Genomic DNA, 14236 nt, shown 5'->3' with positions numbered 1-14236 from the left:
TCTCAACAGGGATCTTGGGTTCATGTCGCACTATCTGTAACCCCCATGACTTGCCTGGGTTTGCAAAACCTCACTTACTGTACTGTCTGGAGACAATACACATCTCTTTAAACTGTGATCAGTGCTCCTTCCACTCACATTATCAGCCACTTCAGGTCTTGAACAGCAGGTTAGGTGTAAGGATTCGCATTTTAATCAGTAATCTCTAAACTGTCTGTGCTTTATATGCTCTGTCTGAGGCCAGAACAATCCATTCACCTGACGAAGGGGGTAACCCCGAAAGCTAGTGAGTATATTATCAAATAAATAGGTTGGACTAAAACCTGGTGTTGTCAGACTTTTTACTGTGTTTACGCCAGTCCAACGCCGGCATACCCACATCATAAGTTTAGAAATGACAGGTTTTGAACTTGAAGAAATTGATACCTTCCTGCTCTGCAATTATCTGAAATTTTGGCAGTGATTCTCCCAAAAGTGCTGAATTGGCAGGAAATCTGTTCTAGATCCCAAATGTTTTTTCAGTGCAGCTTCTCACCTGAATCTCCGCATTCCGCATTCTATGCACTGCAGAAGTCCCAGTTGTAAACCTCATTAAAAACTCAGGGCCTATTCACACTGGAGATTGATAGTTCTGGAACTCTGCGCATGCGCAATCGCTCCGATCTGTCAGACTCCCCAATTGCTGTCCAGCCCCAGGCCCCTGCAGTGCTGCCCCTCCAACCAGCCCTAATACCCCTGCACTGGAGTGCCCCAATGTCCAGCCCAACCCCCAGCAGTGGTGATTCACCCCACCTCCTCACCCCAGCAGACTCCAGCCCACCCACTGTCTACACCCTCCCTGGGAGGCAGGACCCCAGCCCTCCAGCAGACCCCACCCCCCTCCCAGCCTTCCCCAATCACTGTCTTCCCTCATCCTAGACTCATCACCATGCAGGATGGTAGCAGGACTCCACCAATCACCCCTTGGCTCCACCCACAATAGGTCCCGCCCTCTTGGCAATGCCCAATGCCCGATGGGCAGTGCCAAGGTACCCCCTGATCATGGGTACTTTGCCTCTTGGGCAATGCAGGGGGGGACAGGCTGGCAGTGCCAGGGTGTCCATGACTATGGGGCACCACCTCCCCACCACCTAATCCCCTGAGAAGCCCCAGTTGCCCTCCTTTCATTCTGCTAGGGCCTCCCGCTGCTTTCCCAAATGTGAGGTGCTGTTCTCAACCCTGCCGGAATGAAGTACTTCTGGCGGGGTGGGAGATTCAATCAGGACCAGTAAGTTCCCAAGAATGAAACGTGAAAGACATTTAAAACGTATTAAAAACAGATTCAAATTACTTACCTGTCTTCCCATTGGGTTTCACACCATGGACTGGCCTGCAACTGTTCTCCAGCTCCGGGAGATGTGCATGCGTTCCTGGTGCATGCGCAAATCCCTGAACAAGGCCAGCGACACATAACTCCCACCAAGACCCGCCAGAATAGTTGCAGGTCGGAATGGGAGAATTGCAGCCTATAATTCGAGATATTGCATTCACATACCAAAATTAAAAATGCTAAATGTTTCCACACAACGTTCTTACCTCAGTGTGAAGTCCTGTTTTCCACAGATGCATAGGAAAACAACACACTTTCATAGACTCATAGAGTTTTACAGCATGGAAACAGACCCTTTGGCCCAACTGGTCCATGCCACCCATTTCTTAACCACTAAGCTAGTCCCAATTTCCCACATTTGGCACATATCTCTCTATACCCATTTTACCCATGTAACTGTCTAAATGCTTTTTAAATGACAAAACTGTACCCACCTCCACCACTGCATCTGGCAGCTCATTCCAAACACTCACCACCCTCTGTGTGAAACAAGTGCCCTTCTAGACCCTTTTGTGACTCACCCCTCTCAACTTAAGCCTATGCCCTCTAGATTTAGACTCCCCTACATGCAGGAAAAGATGTTGACTATTTGCCTCATCTATGCCCCTCATTATTTTATAGACCTCTATAAAATCACCGCTAAGCCTCTTATGCTCCAGGGAAAAAAGTCCCAGTCTGTCCAGCCTCTCCTGGTAGCATCCCAGTAAACCTTTTCTGTACTCTTTCTAGTTTAATAATATCCTTTCCATAATAGGATGACCAGAACTGTACACAGTATTCTAGGTGTGGCCTTATCAATGTCTTGTAAAACTTCAACAATGTTCTGACCAATGAAACCAAGCATGCAAAATGCCTTCTTCACCACCCTGTCCACCTGTGTTTTCTCAGTTTTGGAAAGAGATGATATCAGGGGACCCTTGCAATGCCTTTCTCCTCTGCCTCCATCCAATGGTCACCCATTCTATATCTCCCTCAGTAATTTTTATCTGCAGTGTGACCAACTCACTGAACGTGTTTTCCACAACTTGCTGAGCATCATAAATGCTCCAAAGTGAATCCATCTGCAGCATCAGAACCATTAAGCGTCGTAACAGGAGTTGCAGTTTGGTACACTTCTTGCATGTGAAGGAGCCAGGGACGCTGGAGCAGTCCCTGAATTCCCACATCAGACAAGAGGAGCATGACATGAACCTGAGATCCCCTGCCATGACTTAACCCCTTAGGTTGATTTACAACAACAACTACAAAGCCAAGAGAAAAGAAGGAGAAGAAAAAGTACTTAACAGTCAACAGCCAATCTTTTATCTGCTGGCTGAAATGACACAATTCAATTCAGTGCTAGTAGAGCGATGCAAATATGGTCCCAATTATATTGGTTGAAATAATAATTGAGATTGCAGCGCAAATTATTTCCTGATCAAAGTCCACCAGATGAATATAATTAATAAAACAACAAGGAATCCTCAACTTACAGTTCTTTGCACTATGCAATTCTTCACTTATTGGTGTTTGATGGCTGCATCAATCATTTCAATATGTTTGTCGATTTGCACAGAGAAATAATATTAGTTGCAATATTGAAATAACTTTGAACTTGTCCACAGGTTTCTCTGTTATTCTCACGATTGTATTTTGTTTCAGTGAACCGAATTGACAGCATCCATTCCGCCCTTTCCCCCTCACATTAAACTTGTTTGCATTGTTCTGTCTGCATTTACAAATCAAACAGAAATACTAGCATCAAGGATTCAGAGCATAACTCAAATAAAAGAATCATAAATGAGATAAGAAACAATGAAACATTGAGTTTCCAATATTGGCAGTTGTATTTCACATAGCCATGACTATGAACTTGAATAGTAATCTTTTTGCATTGTTCACATTCAATCTGTTCTAGGCACACAACTCTTAAAGTATGTGCACTAAAGTGAGGAAAAATATATTACCTTAATGAAAAAGACCAGAAATAGCAAAAATGATCGAATGCCATTTGTCTGACAGGGCAGGCGAGAGTCAGTTCAAGTACATCAGGTCTCTGTAACTTCACCCTGTGTACTAAGAGTTGTGAAATTTTGAAGTACACGGGAAAATGTCAAACCACTACAGCTCCCACCACTCCACTCGAAACGACAACAACAGTAACAGTAACTCCCAGCACTCCAGTGACAACAAGTTGCACCTGCACAGCCAATGGAGAAATATTATCACCTGGTAAGTGTATTAGATACTGACAATCTGCTGCAATCACTAGTCACGCTGTTAAATTGATCACAATTGGCTGCAATGATCCAGACAGTTTATGAAGGCAAATCACTTCTCCTCTCCATTAGGTTGTCTTATGCAATCTAGATGCTCATCTTAAGCATTCTGTAGATATTTGGAGAATGACGAGTAATAACATCTCTCATCCCTCCATTTCCAAAATTGATCTGTCTGCTGTTTAAGTTTCGAAAAGACATATTTGGAACTTTAGGAAGTTGACATCTTCCTGCTCTGCTTGTCTGAATTCATAATTCCAGATTTTGCATTCACATGCCAAAATTAAACAATGCCAAGTCTTGACACACAACATTCTTACACTGTTTTTGTCTCCTGTGCCCATTGATGCAAAGAAAAGGAACACGCTGTCAGTGACTGATGCCAGGCAAGGTCAAAGTTATTGTGGTTGAACTCAGATTTGTAATTGTTTCATAGACTACTTCCTGGTCACAATTCATGACACAAATTAAAATAAGACAATAGGGTTTCCCCAAATGTATTTTTTTAGCCGTCTCTTTTGCTTCATTTATTTAAATAAATATCAGTCCTTTATGGCTGCTCCAACACTTCCATGTGTTTTTTTGGGCAGAGAAGTAATATTAGTTGTAATATTGGTAGAATGTTTCCTCGGTCCACAAGTTTTTCTGTTTTGCTCACTTTTGTGTTCTGCAAGAATGGGTCAACACTGCAGCATCCATTTAGCTCTTCACCTCTTCCCTTAAACCTGTTTGCATTGTTCTGTCTGCATTTGTAAATCAAACACAAACACCAGCACGAAGAGTTCACAACATAACTCAAATGCAAGAATCATGAATGCGAGAAGAACAAATGAAATATTGAGATTCTCATATTACCAGTTATATTTCAATTTCCATGACCATGAATTTGCAATGTAGTCTCCTTTCATTGTTCACATCCAGCCCTGGTCTCAGAACCTTACTCTCAAAATATGAGATGCTGCCACTTTTGTACTTAATAGTGGATAAATATATCACCTTCATGAAGATTTCCAAAGTGACAACTACATTGTTCAAATGCCTTTTGTCTTCCAGGGCAGGCTACAGTAACTTCAAGTAAATCAGGCCTCTGTAATTTCACTCTATGTACTAAGAGTTGTGACATTTTGAAGTACACGGGAAAATGTCAAACCACTACAGCTCCCACCACTCCACTCGAAACGACAACAACAGTAACAGTAACTCCCAGCACTCCAGTGACAACAAGTTGCACCTGCACAGCCAATGGAGAAATATTATCACCTGGTAAGTGTATTAGATACTGACAATCTGCTACAATCACGCGTCACGCTGCAAAACTGATCACAATTGGCTGCAATGATCCAGACAGATAATGAAGGCAAAGCACCGCTCCTCCCCATTAGGTTGTTTTACGCAATCTGGATGCTCGTCTTATGCTTTCTGTAGATGATTGGAGAATGACTTGTCATGAATTTTCTCATCCCTCCTTTTGCAAAATTGATCTCTCTGCTGTCTAAGTTTCCAAAAGGCATACTGAGAACTTTAGGAAGTTGACATCTTCCTGCTCTGCCCGTCTGAATTCAAAATTCCAGATTTTGCATTCACGTGCCAAAATTAGACAATGCCAAGTCATTACACACAATGTTCTTACATTGTTTTTGTTTCCTGTGCCCCATTAATTAAAAGGAAAGCAACAAACTGTCAGTGACTGACGCTGAGCGAGGTCAAACATACCGTGGTCGAACTCAGATTTGTCATTGTTTCATAGGTTACTGCCTGGTCACAATTCATGACACAAATATAAATAAGATAATAGGATTTCCTCAAATGTATTTTTTCAGCCATATGCTTTGCTTCATTTATTTGAATAAATATCGCTCCTTGATGGCCGCATCCAACATTTCCATTTGTTTTTTTGGACAGAGACGTAATACTAGTTGTAAAATTGGTCGAACATTTCCTCTGTTACAGGTTTTTCTGTTTTGCTCCCTTTGGTGTTCTGCAAGAATGGGTCAACATGCAGCACCTGTTTAGCTCTTCACCTCTTCCCTTAAGCCTGTTTGCATTCTTCTGTCTGCATTTGTAAACCAAACACAAAGACCAGCATGAAGAGTTCACAACATAACTCAAATACAAGAATAGTGAATGCGATAAGAACAAATTAACTATTGAGATTCTCATATTCCCAGTATATTTCACATATCCATGACCATGAATTTGAATTGGAGTCTTCTTTCATTGTTCACATCCAACACTGTTCTCAGCACCTTACGCTCAAAATATGAGGTGCTGTCATCTTTGCACTTAACTGTGGATAAATATATCATCCTCATGAAGATTTCCAGACTGACAACTAAACTGTTCAAATGCATTTTTTCTTACAGGGCAGGCTGTAGTCACTTCAAGTAAATCAGGCCTCTGTAATTTCACTCTCTGTACTAAGAGTTGTGACGTTTTGAAGTACACGGGAAAATGTCAAACCACTACAGCTCCCACCACTACACTCGAAACGACAACAACAGTCACAGTAACTCCCAGCACTCCAGTGACAACAAGTTGCACCTGCACAGCCAATGGAGAAATATTATCACCTGGTAAGTGTATCAGATTTTGACAATCTGATACAATCGCTAGTCACGCTGGAATTCTGACATTTTAGTGCAGTCTGACATTTATCACAATTGGCTGCAGTAATCCAGATTATTCAGGCAAAATTCCACTCCTCCCCATTACATTGTTTTAAGCAACTGGATGCTCGTCTTAAGCATTCAGGATAAGTTTGGAGAATGACTTGTTATGAATCTTCTCATCTCTCCACTAACCTCAGTGATCTGTCTGCTGTCTTCGTGTTCAAAAGAGAGATTTGGAACTTTCAGAAATTGACAATTTCGGGCTGTGCCGTTTTAAAATTATCATTCCAGATTTTGCATTCACATGACAAATTAAACAATGCCAAAATTTTCCATACAATGTTCCAAGGCAGTTAAAATTCTCATTTCCATGACGATTCACTTGAATTGGAATCATTTATTAATTGTTCAGACCCAGCCATCTTCTCCACTCTTAAGTCTCAAAATAAATTTGCATCATAAGTGAGATACCTAAAATGTTTCATTGCCTTTTCTCTTCCAGGGCAGGCTGTAGTCACTTCAAGTAAATCAGGCCTCTGTAATTTCACTCTCTGTACTAAGAGTTGTGACGTTTTGAAGTACACGGGAAAATGTCAAACCACTACAGCTCCCACCACTCCACTCGAAACGACAACAACAGTCACAGTAACTCCCAGCACTCCAGTGACAACAAGTTGCACCTGCACAGCCAATGGAGAAATATTATCACCTGGTAAGTGTATTAGATACTGACAATCTGCTACAATCACGCGTCACGCTGCAAAACTGATCACAATTGGCTGCAATGATCCAGACAGATCATGAAGGCAAAGCACCGCTCCTCCCCATTAGGTTGTTCTACGCAATCTGGATGCTCGTCTTATGCTTTCTGTAGATGATTGGAGAATGACTTGTCATGAATTTTCTCATCCCTCCATTTGCAAAATTGATCTCTCTGCTGTCTAAGTTTCCAAAAGGCATACTGAGAACTATAGGAAGTTGACATCTTCCTGCTCTGCCCGTCTGAATTCAAAATTCCAGATTTTGCATTCACGTGCCAAAATTAGACAATGCCAAGCCATTACACACAATGTTCTTACATTGATTTTGTTTCCTGTGCCCCATTAATTAAAAGGAAAGCAACAAACTGTCAGTGACTGACGCTGAGCGAGGTCAAACATACCGTGGTCGAACTCAGATTTGTCATTGTTTCATAGGTTACTGCCTGGTCACAATTCATGACACAAATATAAATAAGATAATAGGATTTCCTCAAATGTATTTTTTCAGCCATATGCTTTGCTTCATTTATTTGAATAAATATCGCTCCTTGATGGCCGCATCCAACATTTCCATTTGTTTTTTTGGACAGAGACGTAATACTAGTTGTAAAATTGGTCGAACATTTCCTCTGTTACAGGTTTTTCTGTTTTGCTCCCTTTGGTGTTCTGCAAGAATGGGTCAACATGCAGCACCTGTTTAGCTCTTCACCTCTTCCCTTAAGCCTGTTTGCATTCTTCTGTCTGCATTTGTAAACCAAACACAAAGACCAGCATGAAGAGTTCACAACATAACTCAAATACAAGAATAGTGAATGCGATAAGAACAAATTAACTATTGAGATTCTCATATTCCCAGTATATTTCACATATCCATGACCATGAATTTGAATTGGAGTCTACTTTCATTGTTCACATCCAACACTGTTCTCAGCACCTTACTCTCAAAATATGAGGTGCTGTCATCTTTGCACTTAACTGTGGATAAATATATCATCCTCATGAAGATTTCCAGACTGACAACTAAACTGTTCAAATGCATTTTTTCTTACAGGGCAGGCTGTAGTCACTTCAAGTAGATCAGGCCTCTGTAATTTCACTCTCTGTACTAAGAGTTGTGACGTTTTGAAGTACACGGGAAAATGTCAAACCACTACAGCTCCCACCACTACACTCGAAACGACAACAACAGTCACAGTAACTCCCAGCACTCCAGTGACAACAAGTTGCACCTGCACAGCCAATGGAGAAATATTATCACCTGGTAAGTGTATCAGATTTTGACAATCTGATACAATCGCTAGTCACGCTGGAATTCTGACATTTTAGTGCAGTCTGACATTTATCACAATTGGCTGCAGTAATCCAGATTATTCAGGCAAAATTCCAGTCCTCCCCATTACATTGTTTTAACCAACTGGATGCTCGTCTTAAGCATTCGGGATAAGTTTGGAGAATGACTTGTCATGAATCTTCTCATCTCTCCACTAACCTCAGTGATCTGTCTGCTGTCTTCGTGTTCAAAAGAGAGATTTGGAACTTTCAGAAATTGACAATTTCCGGCTGTGCCGTTTTAAAATTATCATTCCAGATTTTGCATTCACATGACAAATTAAACAATGCCAAAATTTTCCATACAATGTTCCAAGGCAGTTAAAATTCTCATTTCCATGACGATTCACTTGAATTGGAATCATTTATTAATTGTTCAGAACCAGCCATCTTCTCCACTCTTAAGTCTCAAAATAAATTTGCATCATAAGTGAGATACCTAAAATGTTTCATTGCCTTTTGTCTTCCAGGGCAGGCTGTAGTCACTTCAAGTAAATCAGGCCTCTGTAATTTCACTCTCTGTACTAAGAGTTGTGACGTTTTGAAGTACACGGGAAAATGTCAAACCACTACAGCTCCCACCACTCCACTCGAAACGACAACAACAGTCACAGTAACTCCCAGCACTCCAGTGACAACAAGTTGCACCTGCACAGCCAATGGAGAAATATTATCACCTGGTAAGTGTATTAGATACTGACAATCTGCTACAATCACGCGTCACGCTGCAAAACTGATCACAATTGGCTGCAATGATCCAGACAGATAATGAAGGCAAAGCACCGCTCCTCCCCATTAGGTTGTTCTACGCAATCTGGATGCTCGTCTTATGCTTTCTGTAGATGATTGGAGAATGACTTGTCATGAATTTTCTCATCCCTCCATTTGCAAAATTGATCTCTCTGCTGTCTAAGTTTCCAAAAGGCATACTGAGAACTATAGGAAGTTGACATCTTCCTGCTCTGCCCGTCTGAATTCAAAATTCCAGATTTTGCATTCACGTGCCAAAATTAGACAATGCCAAGCCATTACACACAATGTTCTTACATTGATTTTGTTTCCTGTGCCCCATTAATTAAAAGGAAAGCAACAAACTGTCAGTGACTGACGCTGAGCGAGGTCAAACATACCGTGGTCGAACTCAGATTTGTCATTGTTTCATAGGTTACTGCCTGGTCACAATTCATGACACAAATATAAATAAGATAATAGGATTTCCTCAAATGTATTTTTTCAGCCATATGCTTTGCTTCATTTATTTGAATAAATATCGCTCCTTGATGGCCGCATCCAACATTTCCATTTGTTTTTTTGGACAGAGACGTAATACTAGTTGTAAAATTGGTCGAACATTTCCTCTGTTACAGGTTTTTCTGTTTTGCTCCCTTTGGTGTTCTGCAAGAATGGGTCAACATGCAGCACCTGTTTAGCTCTTCACCTCTTCCCTTAAGCCTGTTTGCATTCTTCTGTCTGCATTTGTAAACCAAACACAAAGACCAGCACGAAGAGTTCACAACATAACTCAAATACAAGAATAGTGAATGCGATAAGAACAAATTAACTATTGAGATTCTCATATTCCCAGTATATTTCACATATCCATGACCATGAATTTGAATTGGAGTCTTCTTTCATTGTTCACATCCAACACTGTTCTCAGCACCTTACTCTCAAAATATGAGGTGCTGTCATCTTTGCACTTAACTGTGGATAAATATATCATCCTCATGAAGATTTCCAGACTGACAACTAAACTGTTCAAATGCATTTTTTCTAACAGGGCAGTCTGTAGTCACTTCAAGTAAATCAGGCCTCTGTAATTTCACTCTCTGTACTAAGAGTTGTGACGTTTTGAAGTACACGGGAAAATGTCAAACCACTACAGCTCCCACCACTACACTCGAAACGACAACAACAGTCACAATAACTCCCAGCACTCCAGTGACAACAAGTTGCACCTGCACAGCCAATGGAGAAATATTATCACCTGGTAAGTGTATCAAACTTTGACAAACTGATACAATCACTAGTCACGCTGGAATTCTGACATTTTAGTGCGGCCTGACATTTATCACAATTGGCTGCAGTAATCCAGATTATTCAGGCAAAATTCCAGTCCTCCCATTACATTGTTTTAACCAACTGGATGCTCGTCTTAAGCATTCGGGATAAGTTTGGAGAATGACTTGTCATGAAACTTCTCATCTCTCCACTAACCTCAGTGATCTGTCTGCTGTCTTCGTGTACAAAAGAGAGATTTGGAACTATCAGAAATTGACAATTTCCGGCTGTGCCGTTTTAAAATTATCATTCCAGATTTTGCATTCACATGACAAATTAAACAATGCCAAAATTTTCCATACAATGTTCCAAGGCAGTTAAAATTCTCATATCCATGACGATTCACTTGAATTGGAATCATTTATTAATTGTTCAGAACCAGCCATCTTCTCCACTCTTAAGTCTCAAAATAAATTTGCATCATAAGTGAGATACCTAAAATGTTTCATTGCCTTTTGTCTTCCAGGGCAGGCTGTAGTCACTTCAAGTAAATCAGGCCTCTGTAATTTCACTCTCTGTACTAAGAGTTGTGACGTTTTGAAGTACACGGGAAAATGTCAAACCACTACAGCTCCCACCACTCCACTCGAAACGACAACAACAGTAACAGTAACTCCCAGCACTCCAGTGACAACAAGTTGCACCTGCACAGCCAATGGAGAAATATTATCACCTGGTAAGTGTATTAGATACTGACAATCTGCTACAATCACGCGTCACGCTGTTAAATTGATCACAATTGGCTGCAATGATCCAGACAGATAATGAAGGCAAAGCACCGCTCCTCCCCATTAGGTTGTTTTACGCAATCTGGATGCTCGTCTTATGCTTTCTGTAGATGATTGGAGAATGACTTGTCATGAATTTTCTCATCCCTCCATTTGCAAAATTGATCTCTCTGCTGTCTAAGTTTCCAAAAGGCATACTGAGAGCTTTAGGAAGTTGACATCTTCCTGCTCTGCCCGTCTGAATTCAAAATTCCAGATTTTGCATTCACGTGCCAAAATTAGACAATGCGAAGCCGTTACACACAATGTTCTTACATTGATTTTGTTTCCCGTGCCCCATTAATTAAAAGGAAAGCAACAAACTGTCAGTGACTGACGCTGAGCGAGGTCAAACATACCGTGGTCGAACTCAGATTTGTCATTGTTTCATAGGTTACTGCCTGGTCACAATTCATGACACAAATATAAATAAGATAATAGGATTTCCTCAAATGTATTTTTTCAGCCATATGCTTTGCTTCATTTATTTGAATAAATATCGCTCCTTGATGGCCGCATCCAACATTTCCATTTGTTTTTTTGGACAGAGACGTAATACTAGTTGTAAAATTGGTCGAACATTTCCTCTGTTACAGGTTTTTCTGTTTTGCTCCCTTTGGTGTTCTGCAAGAATGGGTCAACATGCAGCACCTGTTTAGCTCTTCACCTCTTCCCTTAAGCCTGTTTGCATTCTTCTGTCTGCATTTGTAAACCAAACACAAAGACCAGCATGAAGAGTTCACAACATAACTCAAATACAAGAATAGTGAATGCGATAAGAACAAATTAACTATTGAGATTCTCATATTCCCAGTATATTTCACATATCCATGACCATGAATTTGAATTGGAGTCTTCTTTCATTGTTCACATCCAACACTGTTCTCAGCACCTTACTCTCAAAATATGAGGTGCTGTCATCTTTGCACTTAACTGTGGATAAATATATCATCCTCATGAAGATTTCCAGACTGACAACTAAACTGTTCAAATGCATTTTTTCTTACAGGGCAGGCTGTAGTCACTTCAAGTAAATCAGGCCTCTGTAATTTCACTCTCTGTACTAAGAGTTGTGACGTTTTGAAGTACACGGGAAAATGTCAAACCACTACAGCTCCCACCACTACACTCGAAACGACAACAACAGTCACAGTAACTCCCAGCACTCCAGTGACAACAAGTTGCACCTGCACAGCCAATGGAGAAATATTATCACCTGGTAAGTGTATCAGATTGTGACAATCTGATACAATCACTAGTCACGCTGGAATTCTGACATTTTAGTGCGGTCTGACATTTATCACAATTGGCTGCAGTAACCCAGATTATTCAGGCAAAATTCCAGTCCTCCCATTACATTGTTTTAACCAACTGGATGCTCGTCTTAAGCACTCGGGATAAGTTTGGAGAATGACTTGTCATGAATCTTCTCATCTCTCCACTAACCTCAGTGATCTGTCTGCTGTCTTCGTGTACAAAAGAGAGATTTGGAACTTTCAGAAATTGACAATTTTGGGCTGTGCCGTTTTAAAATTATCATTCCAGATTTTGCATTCACATGACAAATTAAACAATGCCAAAATTTTCCATACAATGTTCCAAGGCAGTTAAAATTCTCATATCCATGACGATTCACTTGAATTGGAATCATTTATTAATTGTTCAGACCCAGCCATCTTCTCCACTCTTAAGTCTCAAAATAAATTTGCATCATAAGTGAGATACCTAAAATGTTTCATTGCCTTTTGTCTTCCAGGGCAGGCTGTAGTCACTTCAAGTAAATCAGGCCTCTGTAATTTCACTCTCTGTACTAAAAGTTGTGACGTTTTGAAGTACACGGGAAAATGTCAAACCACTACAGCTCCCACCACTCCACTCGAAACGACAACAACAGTCACAGTAACTCCCAGCACACCAGTGACAACAAGTTGCACCTGCACAGCCAATGGAGAAATATTATCACCTGGTAAGTGTATCAGATTTTGACAATCTGATACAATCGCTAGTCACGCTGGAATTCTGACATTTTCGTGCGGTCTGACATTTATCAGAATTGGCTGCAGTAACCCAGATTATTCAGGCAAAATTCCAGTCCTCCCCATTACATTGTTTTAACCAACTGGATGCTCGTCTTAAGCATTCGGGATAAGTTTGGAGAATGACTTGTCATGAATCTTCTCATCTCTCCACTAACCTCAGTGATCTGTCTGCTGTCTTCGTGTACAAAAGAGAGATTTGGAACTTTCAGAAATTGACAATTTCCGGCTGTGCCGTTTTAAAATTATCATTCCAGATTTTGAATTCACATGACAAATTAAACAATGCCAAAATTTTCCATACAATGTTCCAAGGCAGTTAAAATTCTCATATCCATGACGATTCACTTGAATTGGAATCATTTATTAATTGTTCAGACCCAGCCATCTTCTCCACTCTTAAGTCTCGAAATAAATTTGCATCATAAGTGAGATACCTAAAATGTTTCATTGCCTTTTGTCTTCCAGGGCAGGCTGTAGTCACTTCAAGTAAATCAGGCCTCTGTAATTTCACTCTCTGTACTAAGAGTTGTGACGTTTTGAAGTACACGGGAAAATGTCAAACCACTACAGCTCCCACCACTCCACTCGAAACGACAACAACAGTCACAGTAACTCCCAGCACTCCAGTGACAACAAGTTGCACCTGCACAGCCAATGGAGAAATATTATCACCTGGTAAGTGTATTAGATACTGACAATCTGCTACAATCACGCGTCACGCTGCAAAACTGATCACAATTGGCTGCAATGATCCAGACAGATAATGAAGGCAAAGCACCGCTCCTCCCCATTAGGTTGTTCTACGCAATCTGGATGCTCATCTTATGCTTTCTGTAGATGATTGGAGAATGACTTGTCATGAATTTTCTCATCCCTCCATTTGTAAAATTGATCTCTCTGCTGTCTAAGTTTCCAAAAGGCATACTGAGAACTTTAGGAAGTTGACATCTTCCTGCTCTGCCCGTCTGAATTCAAAATTCCAGATTTTGCATTCACATGCCAAAATTAGACAATGCCAAGTCATTACACACTATGTTCTTACA

Source organism: Carcharhinus amblyrhynchos, chromosome 6, assembly GCF_965287045.1.
Source record: "Carcharhinus amblyrhynchos chromosome 6, sCarAmb.v2.hapA, whole genome shotgun sequence".
In the NCBI taxonomy this organism is placed as follows: domain Eukaryota; kingdom Metazoa; phylum Chordata; class Chondrichthyes; order Carcharhiniformes; family Carcharhinidae; genus Carcharhinus; species Carcharhinus amblyrhynchos.
This window is presented reverse-complemented; position numbering follows the sequence as displayed.